The sequence below is a fragment of the Physeter macrocephalus genome, chromosome 10, assembly GCF_002837175.3.
Source record: "Physeter macrocephalus isolate SW-GA chromosome 10, ASM283717v5, whole genome shotgun sequence".
NCBI lineage: Eukaryota > Metazoa > Chordata > Mammalia > Artiodactyla > Physeteridae > Physeter > Physeter macrocephalus.
The window spans coordinates 57,827,017-57,845,880 of record NC_041223.1 but is presented as its reverse complement, the minus strand read 5'-3'; positions in this window follow the sequence as shown (position 1 = coordinate 57,845,880).

Sequence of the window (18,864 nt, the reverse complement as noted above, 5' to 3'; positions counted from 1 at the left end):
AATGTGACAAACATTTATTTATTATTACTGTGTGGTAAATTCCGTAAAAATAACCCAACTAGCTATGCATGTAGAAATAGAATAGGGAAGATATCCCAAATCCCTAACATACGGTATTGGCAAAAGTTACAAATAAGTTCTTTTAATTTTTCTCTTTCATTCTTGTAGCTTGCCATCAGTTGAATGGTGATACAAGTAACTGAAACAAGTAAAATGATGTATATCCACATGGGTAGAAGTAGAAACTAGAGATATCTAATTTACTTAGATAAGAGTTAGCATACTTAATTGTGCTTTTTAATACATAAATACAGCACTCATTCTTTAGGTAGTGTCTCCCAAGTTGCTTAAATCTTTTTTTAAACAACTGATGAAAGATGTTCAAGTAAGCACTAAAAGAAACAAGTCTCATTTGGAGTTGAGACTGCACTATTCAACTCATCACTTTTATTGCTTGCGTTTGTATTTTTTTTTAATCCTTTCTATTACCTATGATAAATCTCAGTCCATTCCCTTTTTATGACCATAGCTTTTGCTTATATGCACCTATCAGTTGGAATAAAGGTATTACCTAACTTATTATTACACATTTGTTGCTGATTCTGAGCTTTAAAGGCTCTCGCAGCTATTAAATTTTCTCAGGATAAAGGGTCTCTCCAGCCTTTTGAATTTATATTTTAAACCGCTGGCATCTGCTCTCAGCTTTTAACACTACCCAGCTCTACACTTCGGTATCTACAGTAAGCTTCTTCTCACTTGTGGGTTTCAGCCGTCATAAAAGGCAAGCATACCATTTTGTTGTTGCTGTGTTTTTCCATATAATATAAGATAAAGTTGTAATTCTTCCAGAGTGCTAGCCTGTTCACTTGGAGCTTCGTGTTTTTATTTTGGTTTAGAAAAACAATGAAATCATTAAGCCGCTTGAATTAAAGCATGCCTTTAGACAGTTAAAGCATGCCTTTAGACAGTTAAAGCATATTACTTTATCATGATTCTCATGTAAAGTACATAGCTAGATAAACTTGCATCAGGTAGGAAATGCACCTGTGCCATCTAGGAAATTTTAGTTGTTTAATTGTCGATTTCAAAAGCTCTATATCATACAGTAACATTTTGACCCATAAGTCTAATTTTGTACATCAAAGCTCTCTTTCCATCTTGTAAAGTTTTCAAGTACGTATTTATCGTCAAATTCTTTGAATCTCCATTAGTCAATTGAGAATAGGCCACATTAATTTATTTAATATCCTAAGTATCTCTTGCCATGACTATGTGGTTCATAATACTATTATCTTCTAATAACATTTACACAGCTCATGACTAATCTTTAATTTAAAGTAATTAACTGCAATGTGGGTAAGTAAAGATTTCAAGAAAGACTCCTTTGTTGTTTGGTTATGAGAAAAAATATGAAGCCAAAAAAATGTTATGCCAAAGAAGTTATGCCAAAGTGACTTCTATATTTCATTTCATTATCACATTTTTAAGAACCATCATGCTCATTAATGACGTTAATCTTTCATAAGCTTCTTTCATTTTCAAATCAATTGCTTGTCAACATAATTACTTTTTATAATCATAAAAACATTTACACATACATTAAGAATCACCTGTGTCTTATACATTTTAAAAGTGTTAATGTTTAAGGGAGAGTTAAAAATATCCTTATAGGAAACAAAAGATTTTAAGAGTACTAAAATGTATCAAGATTAAAAGAATATCCTATATTGTCACAAATGGTATTTCCCCCCCCAAACTTCCCCCCCCCAAAATTCCCAATCCCACATATTCTTTCACAATTTGACCTGTCACATTCCTGTCAAGAGGTAGGGACTGTATTTACTTCCCTTGAATCTAGGTGGGTTTGTGGCACACTTGTAACCTATAATTTATGAGGGAATTGATACTGTGTGACTTCTAAGGCTAGGTCATAAAAGGCAATACAATTTCTAATTTGTTTGACTGCTTGGGTCCCAGACCTGCTTGTAAGAAGCCTGACACCACCATGCCTGAGAGGCAGCAAATAGGTGCACTGGCCAACAGATCCAGCTGAGCCGTCAGGTTATAAATATATAGCTTGCTGGTCATGCAAGGGAGCCATATTGGTCATTCAGCCCAGTGGAACCTTCAGAAGACTAAAGCCCTAGCTGACATGTGGCTACAAACACAAGAGGAACTCCAAGTCAGAAGTGCCAAGCTCAGTCCTTCCTGACTCTCTGACCCACAAAATTATGAGCAAAATAAATGATTACTTTAATCCTTCCTGTTGTTGGTAGAGTTTAATTCTACCAGTTTTGAGATAACTTGGCTTTCTCACCTATACTTGTACATATCCTTTGACACATACAGAGAAAGAGAGGAATACACTTTTATATTTATGGATACACATACAACTAGTTAGAGAAATAGAAGGCATATATTACACCTACAAGAAAGAACATTTGCTAATTTCCATCCTTTATTTTGTTGTTATGGGAATATTGAAATTTAAACTAAAGGACCACCTGTGGGAGGTAGTTTGGCTATACAACGCAAATTTAATACATGGCAGGTACCAGTCCTACTCCACCTGGACTGTTGACAAAGGGAAGACATACGCTTTCTTCACTTCTCTCACACTGACCTGATCACGCACCACCATGCTGTACCCACTCAAATGCCTGCCTGCTCTGAAGACTACAGAGTGATGTTCAGAACTGGTCAGGGGCCCCTATGGTGCAACACTCGCAACTGGAGACAGATAGTGGTAAAATGACAGCCATTGGTAAAAAAATTACATTAAAAAAAAGACAAACCAAATCAAAAAAAAGTAAACACACACACACACACACACACACACACACACACTGTTTACTTTGAGTTATGTTATGTTCCATCCACTCTGCTGAGCTCAATTTGTCTTCCAAACATGAATATGAGGAAACTGAGGCATAGAAAGTTAAGTAAACCGTCAAAAATTACATAGCTACTAATTGACAGAATTTGTGAAACAAAGACCCAGACAACCTCACTTCAAAATCCAAGTCCTTAACCACTATGATATATTGCCTCTAGAAAATGACATCTGAAATATAAAAGAGTGATCTATCCAGTAATGTGTTTTTTAATGCTAAGAAACTACTTGATTTAAGAGGTCTCTCAGTCCCAGTTTTAGCAAATATAAAATTAAATATATATACATATCACTGGATCTAATGCATATACTGTAAACTGTAAAGGATTTACAGAAATAGTTGTAGTTGTACTATCATTATTGAGGTTGGCACCATGGGAATGTTTCAGAATAGCTGTATTGCTATTCCTCAGCAGTGGAATAATGCAATTTGACAACGAAAAATGATGGATGCCTTCTCATTTGTTGCAGCCTCAATTTAAAAAGTGATATTTATTTATGTTGCACAAACATGGAATTCTGACCATCAGTCTATAAAATAAAGGCTAGAGTTTACAGGTGTATTGTAATTTAATTATATCTATTATTTTTAAGTGTATTTCTTTTAAGCAAGTATCACGAGGGAAGCCATATAAATTATTTCCTTTGTGGACTCATCATCGAAAAAGATATAGAAATACAAAGCCTTTTGTAGTTCTACTTGGCAGAATAAACTAAGACCTCAGAACAAATAGAAGCCTTCTTAAGCCTTTGGTTTGTCTCCTGAGCTGAGGTATAAGCAGTGAGCAAGCTCTATGTGCTAGAAAAGCAGTACATAGCAGCCGGTGCTTCATGCCTTGTCTAATACATATGGATGTGGCAGCTTTTCATGAAGGGAGTAGTTCTGCCATTGGTATAAGAGAGGGAATAAGTTGTCTAATTCTAAGCTAAGGGCAGGAAGGTCAGCGAGAGAAGCATATTTTACTTCACTTTTAAGACTAGCTTGAATGGTAGCAACTGTGGCTGGAAGCTTAGGCTTCAATCCAAGCATGAAAAGAAAAATATAAAAAAATAAATAACTAAAAGCGAAACAGCAAAAACTAGGGAGAAATCAATAGACTAAATGAGATAGTGCTTGTTTTTCATTTAGTTTTGTATATTAAAGAAATTGATTTGCATCCAAACTATAAAATCTATGAGAGCTAATTAAATACAAAACCTTCCATTACCTAAATTTTCTCTCAACAAAGGATGATATTAAAATGTCAGTAACAATAACAATCTAAGAAGCCAACAGAAATGGAATCAATGACTCACATGTTAGAGTAGAACATATCAGAGTAGTTTAGATGGTCAGAATTTCTTCTCTTATTGAGGGATTTTATCTCATATCTATTATATATTATTTTAAAAACAACTCAGAAGGAAAAACACTGCCAAAAATTTATTTCAAGAAATTGGTGCTTATCATAAAATTTCTATATTAGTTAAAAGGAGTTTTAAAATTAAAAAATGGTAAACTTCTTTGAGTAACAATCTCCATAGTTTTGTCAAAATGTATGTATTAGTTTGTATCATAATGTATAATAGTAAATTTGATGTAGATATCTCTAATTTTTAGAGCACTGTATTAGACCCTTGGGAAAGTTTTATTCTTCAATATATATTATGAAATCAATGTTACGTATTTGACACAATAGCTATTTATAATGATTTTTAATTAAGTGTTTTTTAAAATTCAATTCAATGCTTAAATAATAGCATACTAAAATGTTTAAGAATAAATATTCAGATGTACATGTTACAATGTGTTTATTATTTTTAATACATAAGGTATGATAGCAGACTAAATCTCTGGAGTTCAGTTGCATACAAAAAGACATTAGAGTTTAGAAAGTGTAATAAATAATTGAATAAAAAACTAGACTATGATAGAATATCAATTGTGTAATTATTATGGCAAAACATATAGGGGATCACCAAAACCAAAACAAACCAAACAAAACAATGGATTATTCCTGGGAAATTAAATGAAGCTTCTCAGGAGTGCTATTTACATTAAGCCTTGAGGAATAAATAGCTTAATCAGACCTGTGTGTGAGTAAGATAATTCTGACAGCAATGTGAAGAATGACAGAGACCTAGAGAAGCGAGAGACAGGAATATTTGTTTTCAACATTTAAAAATAAATTTGAATTTATTAATAATTATAAAATTTATTTTTAAACATTTAAATTAATAAAATTTCATGGAACATGTACATGTACATCAGCTAGATTCAGTTTTTAACTTATTACCACATTTGCTGTATGTACATAAAGCAACAATTCAGCATGCATCTACAGAAATTAGAAGTATTTTCTAAATAAACAATACCATTGAGCAAAAAAAACCCCACACACAAAAACTTGAAATTCCCTAGAACAGTTAACATTCAATCCATATTGAAATTTCATAATTGTCTCAAAAACACCTTCTTCAGCTTTTTTCACTGTGCACACATTGTATACTGACATCTCTTTAGCCTCCTTTAATATTGAAACAGATCACCCTCTTACATTTTCCTCATCGTATTTACTTTAAGAGACTAGGGCTGTTGTCTTGTAGAATGTCACATAGTCTGGATTTGTCTGACTGTGTCCTTGAGGTGTTATTAAGCTGATCTTCACCTCTTGTATTTCCAAAAAAAAAAAAAAAAAAAAAAGAAGGCAGGTTTAAAGAACTGATTATATTCACGTGAAATTTTATTTGGTGTAGACTCTTCGCAAGTGATGTGACATTAGGAAACTCATCAAGTCAGGTGGCCCCTCCATTAGCAATGCTCTACTATTACTTGTTTGAGGTGGTGCTATGGTTTATTTTCACTTCTCTGTAATATTATTTTGTTTTTATCTTTTCTCTTTCGAAGGAGAGCTTTGCGGTCATAACTATGCTATCGTGAGCATATAGCATATATGTATGGATATGTTTATCTAGGATATAAATCTAAAAGGGGAACTCTAAGTCATAAATTCTGTTCATGTTTCATATTAAAAATAACAAAAGGTTATTTTCCAAGGTAGTTGTACCAGTTTACATTATGTTATACTCTCATCCCTTTAATCTTCATTCATATTTACTATTGTCAGATTTTGTCAATTGCTTAATATTAAATAAGATGCCTTTCTAGTTTTATATTTCACTGATACTACAGATAAAGGAGTAGATTAAAATAGAAGAGAAACGAATTTTGGGGATGACAGCTATGTTAATTATCTTAATTATGGTGAACATATCAAATTGTGTGCTTTACATCTATATATATAGTATGTCAGTTATACCTCAATAACACATAAAAGTCTTTTGCGTTCATAAAATAAGCCACTTTTTCACAGCGTACTATTTAATATGGTTTCTTATTTTTGCTTTGTTTTATTTTAGTATATTTACTTCTATATTCATTCATAAATGAGATTGATTTCTATTTTGTTTTTACCCCTTGTCCAAAAACATAACCAAGACCACCACTTGTCTGCAGGTAGTTTATTTGGGAAGAGTTCAAAAACATGAGAGAGCAAAGAACATGAGAAAGGGAAAGCCAAAAACAAATACAGATGGAATCACTAAGCTGGTTGGTTACCACAGTGTGTAACTGTGGCCCCGTCTTGCTGAGGACTTGCTGAATCAGTTATGAGAATTATCTATTTATTTTCTTAGTTTTATTTTTCCTGATATGAACATGTTTAATTTATTATTATTTGCAAAAGAACAATTTCCCCATGATTTGTGAAATAGAATATATATATCTAAAATCTGTACCCAGACCACGAAAAAAGAGGTGGAGGGAGAGGAAAGCAGGGAGCAAAAGAGCAGGTGAGGCACGCAGTAAGAACTTGACAGACAGACTGCTTGCAGCATGTAAAGGACTGGTCCATTGTACATAAAGCTGAAATCAGAGGTACACGGAGGGGATGTGGCATGGAGCACAAGTATAAAATAGGACTACATCTTTTACTCTCCTCCCAATAAGAGGTGAGTTCTATATACTAGTTACCTAAACTTTCAGCCTTTGCTTTGTTCTTGGAGCCCTCAGCCACTATATTAAAAGTTCAAACATTTAGTGGTCACCGTGCTGTGAGGAAGCTCAAGTTACACAGAGAGGCCACAGGTAGGTAAACATTCCTAGCTGATCCTGATCTATAAGTCATCTCAGCCTAGATGAGATGCGAATGAGTATCAAGATAATTCTTGCCTTCTGTTGTATTTTAAGAGAATGCTTCATAGAAATAGCTGATGCTTTCCAGACGGGCCAGATGTTTCTAAGCTGGGTCACCATATACTGCTACCAGAGGAGTGCAAATAGAGATAGGAAATAGAGATAACTATCCAGATGTGCCCTATCAGAATGCCTGCCCCACACAATGAAATGGTTGTTGTTTTATGCCACTTACTTCGGGATAATTTTTATGATAAAAACGGAAATAAATAATACCTGTTATAGCCATTAAATTTACTTCCTTGTATAGTTCTTATTTGTAGGTAGTAATTAGGTCATATAATGAGTTAGAAGAGTGTTTCTCCATTTATTTTCTCTGTTAGAGTTTCAGGCTTGAACTCTCTGTTCTTAACTCACTTAATTTATTCAAGAGAGAGACTTACATTTGGTCTAAATCATCTTGTCATTAATCTATATTTTTTCCTGCCTATTGTTTCAGTTACATTTTCCTGTATTATGAAATTTCATCTTTCAAGTTCTTAATCTTCTGAGATTCAAGAAAAAAGAACAAAAGACTCATAATAACAGTCAGCATCCTTTTGCTTTTTGAAGTGTTTTATGTATGTCTTGAACATTTCTAATCATAGGGGACATTTTTCGAGACTTGGCTTTCTTTAGTTTTTTTTTTCTTTTCTTCCCTTTGGACAGACATTCAGTATTGACTCAATTATGTGTAGCATATTTATGAACTAACATCCTTGCTTATATAATTTCCCATCAAGTAACCCCTAGCTATTGGCTTCTTTTGAAATATGTTTTGGTTTTACATTTTAAGTGGCAGCAAATTTTAAATATGCATATCAAACTATTGCTTTTTAAAAATTAACCAGGCTTCAGCCTATTCTTACAGATCAGAAATGTTAATGAAGAGAAATAACTTTTTTGCTAGGTGTTTCCATATGTATTGTTTCATTTCATTTACACAACCACACTTCTTGCTATTTGTTATTATAATCACACTTTGGAGATGAAGATCATGAATTTCATAAGGATTACGTTATTGCCTTGGGTCAATATGGCTAATAAGTTGCACACTTGAAATTTGAACCTAAAATCTCTGATTCCCATGACATATATAAAACACTTTGCCCAGTTCCTGCTGTATACAAAGCAGTCAAGAAATGTTAACTATCATTTATAATGTTTTTATTCAAGACAATAATGATTATGCATATTTTAGATAGTGTCAGCATTTCTAATTTTTCTAGAAGTCATCTGACAAGATATAGGTTACACAGTCAAATGGTATTTCCATGTTAATTTTTTTAGAAATTTCAACCAATTTAGAGTCTCACAGGCAATATAGATACGTGTGTCTTTTATACTTTATACTTTTTACATTGTATAATTTAATGTTTTATGAAATGAGTAGATGTATTACAAGTTTATTTTAGTTAAAACCAAAACTTTATATCAGAAATGCTCTACATTTTCATTTTATTGATGTGCAACATCCAGAGCCTAACTTCTTTTTTTAAATTGTTTTGTTGCAGACTGTGTAGAGGGAAAGAAAATTTGAAGATTTTGTTATCACTGAGACATTGATTATTCTCACTGATCGCACTTAAAGATTTTTTTTTTCTATCTGGAGAACATGTTTTTTCTTTTTATGTATAATTACACATAAATCTGTTTTAAAACTTTCATTATTGCTTTCATTCAGAAATAAGGATCTTGGGTTTCCCTGGTGGCCCAGTGGTTGAGAATCTGCCTGCCAATGCAGGGGACACGGGTTCAAGCCCTGGTCTGGGAGGATCCCACATGCCGCGGAGCAACTGGGCCCGTGAGCCACAACTACTGAGCCTGCGCATCTGGAGCCTGTGCTCCACAACAAGAGAGGCCGCGACATCGAGAGGCCGGCGCACCGCAATGAAGAGTGGCCTCCGTTTGCTGCAACTAGAGAAAGCCCACGCACAGAAACGAAGACCCAACACAGACAAAAATAAAAATTAAAAGAAAAAAAAAAAAGAAATAAGGATCTTATATTTAAATTTATAACTGCAAATCACGTTTATTTTCCTAGTTATGAGAAACTGTTTTGTTATGATTTTAACATTAGCAGGAAAACTTAGCAAGCCAGTATACAAGGATAAATTAAGTGCTTACACTAATGAGAGGAAATATAGTTTGGAGTAATCTATCATTTTTTGTTTATGTGGAAGAGAACAAGCAAGGAATGTTAGGATAGAAAAAAACCCAAAATTATTTGGATAAGTAAACAGAACATTGAGAATGTCTGAAAAAGGGCAGATGAGAGACACTGCCTTTAACCCAACTCTCTCAGATACTTGCAGAGAGGAGTAAAATCCTCTAAGGGGCAAAGTCTATTATTCCGGGCATTGATTAACAGCAAAGGGAGCAACGGACTGCATCAAAAAGAGGAGAAATAGGACAAGATTGTGGTGTTGAGGAGAATCTTCCAAAGGGACATTTAAAATAAACTTATGATCCAACTGTTAGCTCTTTCACTCAACGCTAAAGTTAGCCTTTGAAAAGTATGAGAGTTTCACTTACATATTATATTTCAGTTCTATCACCTTTAAAAATAGTATCTTAAGCTAAATTTTATTTTCCTATCTCATATGCCCTAACAAAGCTCTTTATTGTATTGGGAATATTTACACTATACAACCCTGGTTTCCATTATTTTTCTCTTATTCTGAGTGTTTTTTTTAACAGTGGTGTCCTTCATGAGATGACCTTCCAGTGTCTCTTGAAAATTAATTTTATGAAAAGACTTTAGATATTTCAGATGTATTTAACCAGTAATTATATACATAATGAATTCCGTTAAAAATATGTGATATAGTTCTTCTTTTTTCCAATTTATTTTGTGTCTCTTTGATATAGAATATAGTCTTGATGAGGACCAGCAATTGTGTTGTTTAACACTGTATCATCAGTATCATAAAAAAGTATTTGAGGGCTTCCCTGGTGGCGCAGTGGTTGCGCGTCCGCCTGCCGATGCAGGGGAACCGGGTTCGCGCCCCGGTCTGGGAGGATCCCACATGCCGCGGAGGGGCTGGGCCCGTGGGCCATGGCCGCTGGGCCTGCGCGTCCGGAGCCTGCGCTCCGCAACGGGAGAGGCCGCAGCAGAGGAAGGCCCGCATACCACAGGAAAAAAAAAAAAAAAAAAAAGTATCTGATGCATGATAGCATTCCTAATAAATATTTGAGAACTTAATAGCATATACAATTTTACAAACGAAATGTTCATTTCTTTTAACACAAGTGACTTTTTAATCTTATGCAAAACTTAGTATTCTTAATAACTGTATACCACTGCACTATGTGGATTTATCTCTCTCTCTCTCTCACACACACACACATACACACACACACACATACACACACTCTAAATGCAAAGAGAAATTTATCAGTGTATCAATGAATGATACATAAGTTTTTCTATGATTTGTTTTTTCTACTTTACTCCAGCTTTACTTATATCTTAATTTTATGTTCCAGGAAAAACAACTGCTTCGATTTTTTCACATTCAGATTTATGTTTTAATGCTGCTATACATGTTAGGTCCTCTGCCTGGAACTATTTTCTTTTCTGCAATTGTTAGGGTGATTAAATATTAAATATTGAAATGTTTAAGAACAATTATTTTAAATCCAAATTGATTTGGCTGGAACAAGTATGGCCCCACTAAATATCTCATAAACAGTCCATTCTAGTTAGTAGACATTTAGGCTTTCCTTTCCCCTATACAAGAAATCCCTTCAAGCTCCTAAAGGGGATGGGAGGAGACAGAAGTGGCAAAAATTACTCTTGCAGTATGCTAAGATTTTTCTCTTCAAAAGCCCAGGCCAGTCTTGCCCTCAGACTAACCCCTCTAGTGGACAAGCACAGAGCTGCAAGAAACTACCTCCATGTCTGCATCCTCCCTGTGATCCACCATTCTTACAGTAGGAGGTATGAGTCACCCAGTTTGTGTTTATGTTTATTTTTAGCATTGGAAAACAACACATAGACATTTATCTGAAGCTTCTGAAGGTTCAATTTTTCCCAGTGTGAGTCAAGGGAACAAACTTTTTTTAGTGAAATGAGAACCAGTCTGGAAATACAAATCTATCTCCAACTCAAAAAACAAATACAAAATTTGTATTCAGAATTGAGCAAAATCATAAAGAGAAAAAAAAAAAGCAGGGCACAGGCTAGGGTCACTACGGTCAAATCATTTTGTGAGCAGGTAATGATAGAAAACTTATTTTTGTCTTAATGTTTCACACATATGAAAAAGATGGATTAGATTACATCACAGAGTGTTCCATTGTTGAAAATACTTCACTGTGACACCTGGGTAATTCCTATCCATCTTTTGAGACATAACCCCTGACTAGGTTGAACTAGGTGATACTAGGTTAAAAGAAAATCCCCAGTGCATTCACTTTAGTATTCACATGTCTACTATATCATAGATACTAAGTTTAAAAAATTGTTAGTACTTTATATTTCTAGTATGTAAAAATGCAGCCTATGTCTCTAATATCAGTTGAAGATCCAGAGAGTAGAATCACCATTGGAAAGAATACCTTCCCTCACCCTTGACAAGGTCTCATGAATGGCAATATCTTGGAGAAACAGAACCTTCTTCTAAGGTAGTGTTTCTCAACTTGTGGGGCCTGGACCAGCCACATCAATAGCACAAAGAACTTGGTAGAAATGTAAATTCTCAGCGTTCTCACAGAACTACTGAAATAGAAGCCTCAGGGTAGGCCAAAATCTGTATTTTAACATGGCCTCCGAGTGATCTGACTCTCACTAGAGTTTGAGAAATAGTGTTCTGGGACAGTGACTCATTGTGTAGAAATATTGAAGCCAATTGTGATGTTTTTGAAAATTGTGTATGTGCCCCATCTTCTCCAAAGAGGAAATTCTCATACGCTCCCCTGTAGGTTTTATAGGCCACAGTAACAACTAATAATAATGTCCTGCCCTGTCACAGCATGGGTTTCTCTGATAACTGACATCACGTATGTCTATCACATTTAGTTCTTCTCTGATCAATAATACAACTTGCGCATTTTATTCACATCTTTACACTCCAATACAGTTGGCCTTTAGTAGACAAACATAATGTAAAGAAAATTCTATAAAATGAAACAATATTCAAATAAGTTTAAAAATCAAGATTTGATCTAAATATAAATATTTTTATAATATACCTGATAGCAGGTCTAATTTTTAAAAGACTGAATAATATAGTTTGTATGTATGCACAAACAAAATAAAAATAATATTGAAATCAGTCATTACTTGATATAATACATTGTTTCATCTACTTTATATAGTTGTCTGAAAGGCATTAAAAACTACTTTCCTCAAAGACACAAATTTCCTACTTAGCCTTTAAATAGTGGTTTTACCATGAAGAAGCTTTTCTGTTGATGGTGATATGATAATATATTTATATTTCAAAATGTGTGCTTAAAATGAAAAAGAATATCCAGGTGATTTATTGTATCACAAAATTGTAAATGTCATCTATTATGTTTAAGTGATGAGTTTGCCAATATGTATTAATTTCTATACTTTTACCTTATTAACAAGGATTTTTAAGTAACCTGGAAATGTAGATAAGACAGAGGTCAGAGACAAATTTAATTTATTGGCAGCATTCTAAATGAAGCAACAACACGTATATCTTCATATTGCTTTACCAACTATATAAAAACTAACATTTAGGGCTTCCCTGGTGGCGCAGTGGTTGAGAGTCCGCCTGCTGATGCAGGGGACACGGGTTCGTGCCCCAGTCCGGGAAGATCCCACATGCCGCGGAGCGGCTAGGCCCGTGAGCCATGGCTGCTGAGCCGGCGCGTCCGGAGCCTGCGTGTCCGGAGCCTGCGCTCCACGACGGGAGAGGCCACGACAGTGAGAGGCCGGTGTACCGCAAAAAAAAACACCTAACCTGTAAAATGTTGCTGACTAATATTTTCTTGTTCAAAAAGAAGTAAGTTTGCTTCACAATTTTAGATGTTTTTATCTTTTAACATATTTTGACAGACTATATTACTATCATTTGAATTAATAATGGTATTGCTTTTAATTTTTGTAGATTGAAAGCAGGAAGTAGAGACAGAAGTTACAGAGATATTACTGTATTAGAATCAGCATCTACTCTAGGTTAATCTGGGATGTTTACACATATGTCATTTTATTCTTCTTTTTTCTCTATATGTTTTCAGCATTCAATCCCTATATGAAATTAATTTTGAGGCAATGTCTGTGTATAAAATTCATTAATACATTTCTTTATTCCTCTAAAGGTTTGTTTACTTTTAAATAAAATCTATATTCTTTACAATCTTTCTAAAAACACATACTAGAAAGTATTGACGTTATATATATATATTTTGTTTGTTTGTTTGTTTGTTTTTGCGGTACTCGGGCCTCTCACTGTCGTGGCCTCTCCCGTTGCGGGGCACAGGCTCTGGATGCGCAGGCCCAGAGGCCATAGCTCACAGGCCCAGCCGCTCCGCAGCATGTGGTATCTTCCTGGACAGGGGCACGAACCCGTGTCCCCTGCATCGGCAGGCGGACCCTCAACCACTGTGCCACCAGGGAAGCCCTGAAGTTATATTTAATACCACATGAATTTCTTTTAAGCCTGAAAATGAACTTTTACTTTTTCACACAAAAGACAGAAAATTTAATAAGGAAAAGTGTCAATGCCATAGTAAACCATAATATTTTAGTCTAGAGTATGCATTCCTTATTTATCTCACCTATGATCAAGGTTGTATCACAGTAAAATTTTAATTAGACCCGAAATAATTTGCCTGTTTTTAAATAAATGTAAAGATCAAATTCCTCATAAGAAAACAATTGTTAACTTGCACATCATTTCCCTTGTTAATTATATCTTGCTTCACATTTCAAATGAAATTCTCCAAACTTGCATTATTTTAACTACAAATTAATAATAAAGCTCATGGCAAGAGGGTTAGTACTTTAGTACTCCTAAAACAATGGAATTTAGTTAATATGCTTCTTGTCTTTGGGTGAATTCAACATAAACTAATATTTAGACTGTCTTGACTATTTTATAATTTCACATTTAATGCCCAATTTGATCCACTTATGATATTTTCAATAGACAAACTAGATATGTAAATATACATCAGGCAGCCTATTAAAATATTACTGTATATACTTCTAGGCTTTTACAATTTAAAATGCTTTCCTGTTTGTATTTTATGTGCTTAAAGTAGTGATTTATGCAGAAGGCATATAATTACGTTTTCTTTATCTGTAAACTATGTATCATATCTAAGGAAGTTGTTTTTAAGAATTTAAGTATATTGACTAAGTTAACATGGCTAAAATTTGCATAGTTCAGAGGCAAACACATTTCACTCCAAATGTATGGCTTGTTTCCTATAGGGCATTATGTCTCTGTGCCTCCACTTAGCACTTTTACTGGTCACTAGAAAGAGTTCAAGTCCTAATAAAGGCCAGGAGAAGGATTTCCTAAAAGTTAAAGCACAGAAAAAAAAGAGACAAGTTTGGGGACAATAGTAGCATACAACATTTAGGCAGTTTTAGATGGATATATTCAAGATAGGTCACTCACAAAGAAATATTCTTAAAATGACAGAAATATACCACTACTGCTAAGGTGAAAAATGATTTGGTTTTCAATTTTAGAACATTTGGATGAGGAAAGAAAACAGACTTATTGAATTACTATTGTTTCATACTCAACTTTTCAAGATGCCCAAGAAAATAAAAGTTAGTGAAACTGATATTGACATGTCTATTATAAAGCAACGGACAAATATTGTGGCTGACACGAAAAGGCTTGATACTAAAACTACGGAATGTATTTTTCCATTGTATACTTTTGAGGTGGGTCAGAATGTAAAACAAGGTTTGGGGGATTTTTAATACTTTGAAGCAGCATGAATCTAGGGTTAAATTGGTGGAAGAGACTAAAATTGTGTTGACATGTTTTTAATTGAATATACTTCCTATAATCCTATGGTTCAAAAAGTTATTGATGAGCAGCTGCTTACATAAAGATCAACAATCTGATGGAAGTTAATACAAGGAAATTTACATGGCGAAAAGAGTAGGCAACACATATGTGGATCAATTTCTTTAAAAAAGGCAAATGACCCTAAACCACCTTATAATATAACCTCAAGCATAGATCTCAAGATATACTCAAAGGATTGCTTTTGAATTCATGATCCTGAATAATGTATTACCAGTTTATAACCTTGGATCATCATTTCTAACATTTAAACAGCTCTGAAAATACTAATCATCTTTCAATGGAGAAATATGATGTGGTGGATTACACAGTGCCAATGTTCACTGGGACTTTCACATACACGTTTTATATATAGTAAGTTCATCAGAGCTCAATTCTGTTTGCTTTATATAATAATAATAATAGTAGTAACAGTAATAATACAATTATTATTCTTCATGTGCTGTTTGCTTTGCAACTCCAGCCACATATATTCTCATATATGGGAGTTATCTTCTCCCTTTCCCCTTCCTTTGTCTCTCACACTCTCCCCCGACCCCTTTTTTTTGGCTTTGAGGTGTTAAAAGTTCTGAACTGCTATTTTCCTTTGAGCTTTCTCTAGTGTGAAATATTTTTAAATTTGTTATAAATGCATAATATTTAATAAAAATTGTGTATATATTTTAAATTCAATAAATCATTAAACAGAAGTTTGAGATTATGCTTCTATCATCTTGCATTTGTGTCTTGATTTCCCATTTAAAAAGTGAATTCATATAACTCATCTCATTCTATCTTTGCACAGTCTAGTTAGTTTGATTAGTTTTTCCATTTTGCTTATACACATTCTGTACTAGGAGCATAGATTGCCTTATTTATTGCCCTCATCAGGAATATAGTTCCTCTGCTGCATAAGTGGATGCCTAGTGAGTATATCTAGTAACTCAGAAGACAAATAGGCTGTAAGCACAGAACAACTGTTTCATTCCCAAAGTACCTGTTAGAGCAAAACAATCATTAAGTGTTGCTTATGAAAAAAAGGCATTTCATTTCATAGTCATTTTCATCTCTGAACATATTCAATAATTAAAATGGTGAAATGTAATAACAAGAGAAAAATAATCTATTTAACTTCAAAATTAAGGACCATAAATCAAAAATATTCTGCTTTGCATACAGAATTTTTAAAAGTGACATTTTAATTTTCCACATAAGTCATTTCTAATTAAATGGTGTCATCATAATAAAAAAAAGATTATTAAAGATTAATTTTGAAAGCCTGATATTACCATAAATACTAAGAATATTTACATTTGTTCTTAGATTGTAATAATGTGACACTAAACTCTAATAAGACTCCTTGTAAAAGTTTTATTTGTCAATATGTTTTGAGTGTCTACTATGTGCAAATCACAGTATTAAAAGCTTTAGGGTCTCAGAAAAACACAAATCCTCAAGGAGCTTAATTATTTTTTGGTAAAAGAAATGATAAAAAAGAGGGACAAAGAAAAATTCTAAGAAGTAAATACTTGCCAAATATGTGGTAAATACTATACCCATCAAAAGCAACTTATTACGAATTGTGTAGGATGACATAGAACACAAATCTGGAAATCTTGGGCATATAGAGATGAATACACAAAACAGAAGAGTTTTACAAGGCACAGATTTTAGAGACTGAGCCAATAAAATGATGCTGGAGGAGAAAATTGATCAGAAGCAGTAAGAGCTAAAAGGGACAGTTGATCAACAATTTCAAATACTCTGGAGACACAAGTAAAATAGGAGCAGGGAAGTGTCTTCTCAGCAAAGGAATGCCATGGTCTTTGGTGATTTTAATTTCAGTTATTGTAGCTTCAAGTTCTAAAATATATATTTGATTCTTCTTTTATAGTTTCCAGTCCTCTGGTGAAATTTTTAACATTGTTCTTTATTCTTTTGATCATATTAACCATACTTATTCTAAAGTCTGCATATTGATGACTGCATTATCTAGATTACTTATACATCTATTCTTATTGTCTGTTGTTCTTCATAGTCTTTTCTGTTTTTACATATTTATTGGAGTATAATTGCTTCACAATATTGTGTTAGTTTCTGCTGTATAACAAAGAGAATCAGCTATACATATACCTATATCCCATATCCCGTTCCTCTTGTGTCTCCCTCCCACCCTGCCTAACCCACCCCTCGAGGGGGTCACCAAGCACCAAGCTGATCTCCCTGTGCTATGCAGTTGCTTCCCACTAGCTATCTATTTTACATTTGGTAGTATATATAAGTCCATGTTATTCTCTCATTTCGTCCCAGCTTACCCTTCCCCCTCCCCACGTCCTCAAGTCCATCCTCTTTGTCTCCTGCCCCTAGGTTCTTCAGAATCATTTTTTTTTTTAGATTCCATATATATGTGTTAGCATACAGTATTTGTTTTTCTCTTTCTGACTTACTTCACTCTGTATGACAGACTGTAGGTCCATCCACCTCACTACAAATAACTCAATTTCATTTCTTTTTATGGCTGAGTAATATTCCATTGTATATATGTGCCACTTCTTCTATATCCATCCATCTGACGATAGTACTAAGTGGACACTTAGGTTGCTTCCATGTCCTGGCTATTGTAGATAGTGCTGTGATGAATATTGTGGTATATGACTCTATTTGAATTATGGTTTTCTCAGGGTATATGCCCAGTAGTAGGATTGCTGGGTCATATGGTAGTTCTATTTTTAGCTTTTTAAGGAACCTTTAGTGGCTGTATCAATTTACCTTCCCACCAAAAGTGCAAGAGGGTTCCCTTTTCTCCACACCCTCTCCAGCATTTATTGTTTGTAGACCTTTTGATGATGGCCATTCTGACCGGTGTGAGGTGATACCTCATTGTAGTTTTGATTTGCATTTCTCTTATGATTAGCGATGTTGAGCATCCTTTCCGGTGTTTGTTGGCAATCTGTATATCTTCTTTGGAGAAATGTCTATTTAGGTCTTCTGCCCATTTTTGGATTGGGTTATTAGTTTTTTTGATATTGAGCTGAATGAGTCTCTTGTAAATTTTGGAAATTAACCCTATGTCAGTTGATTCATTTGCAAATATTTTCCCCCATTCTGAGTGTTGTCTTTTTGACTTGTTCATGGTTTCCTTTGTTGTGCAAAAGCTTTTAAGTTTCATTAGGTCCCATTTGTTTATTTTTGTTTTTATTTCCATTTCTCTAGGAGGTGGGTCAAAAAGGATCTTGCTGTGACTTATGTCACAGAGCGTTCTGCCTATGTTTTCCTCTAAGAGTTTTATAGTATCTTGCCTTACATTTAGGTTTTAATCCATTTTGAGTTTATTTTTGTGTATGGTGTTAGGGAGTGTTCTAATTTCATTCTTTTACATGTAGCTGTCCAGTTTTCCCAGCACTACTTATTGAAGAGGCTGTCTCTTCTCCATTGTATATTCCTGCCTCTTTATCAAAGATAAGGTGACCATATGAGCATGGGTTTATCTCTGGGTTTTCTATCCTGTTCCACTGATCTATATTTCTGTTTTTGTGCCAGTACCATACTGTCTTGATTACTGTAGCTTTGTAGTATAGTCTGAAGTCCAGGAGCCTGATTCCTCCAGCTTCATTTTTCTTTCTCAAGATTGCTCTGGCTCTTCAGGGTCTTTTGTGTTTCCATAAAAATTGTGAAATTTTTTGTTCTAGTTCTGTGAAAAATGCCATTGGTAGTTTGATAAGGATTGCATTGAATCTGTAGATTGCTTTGGG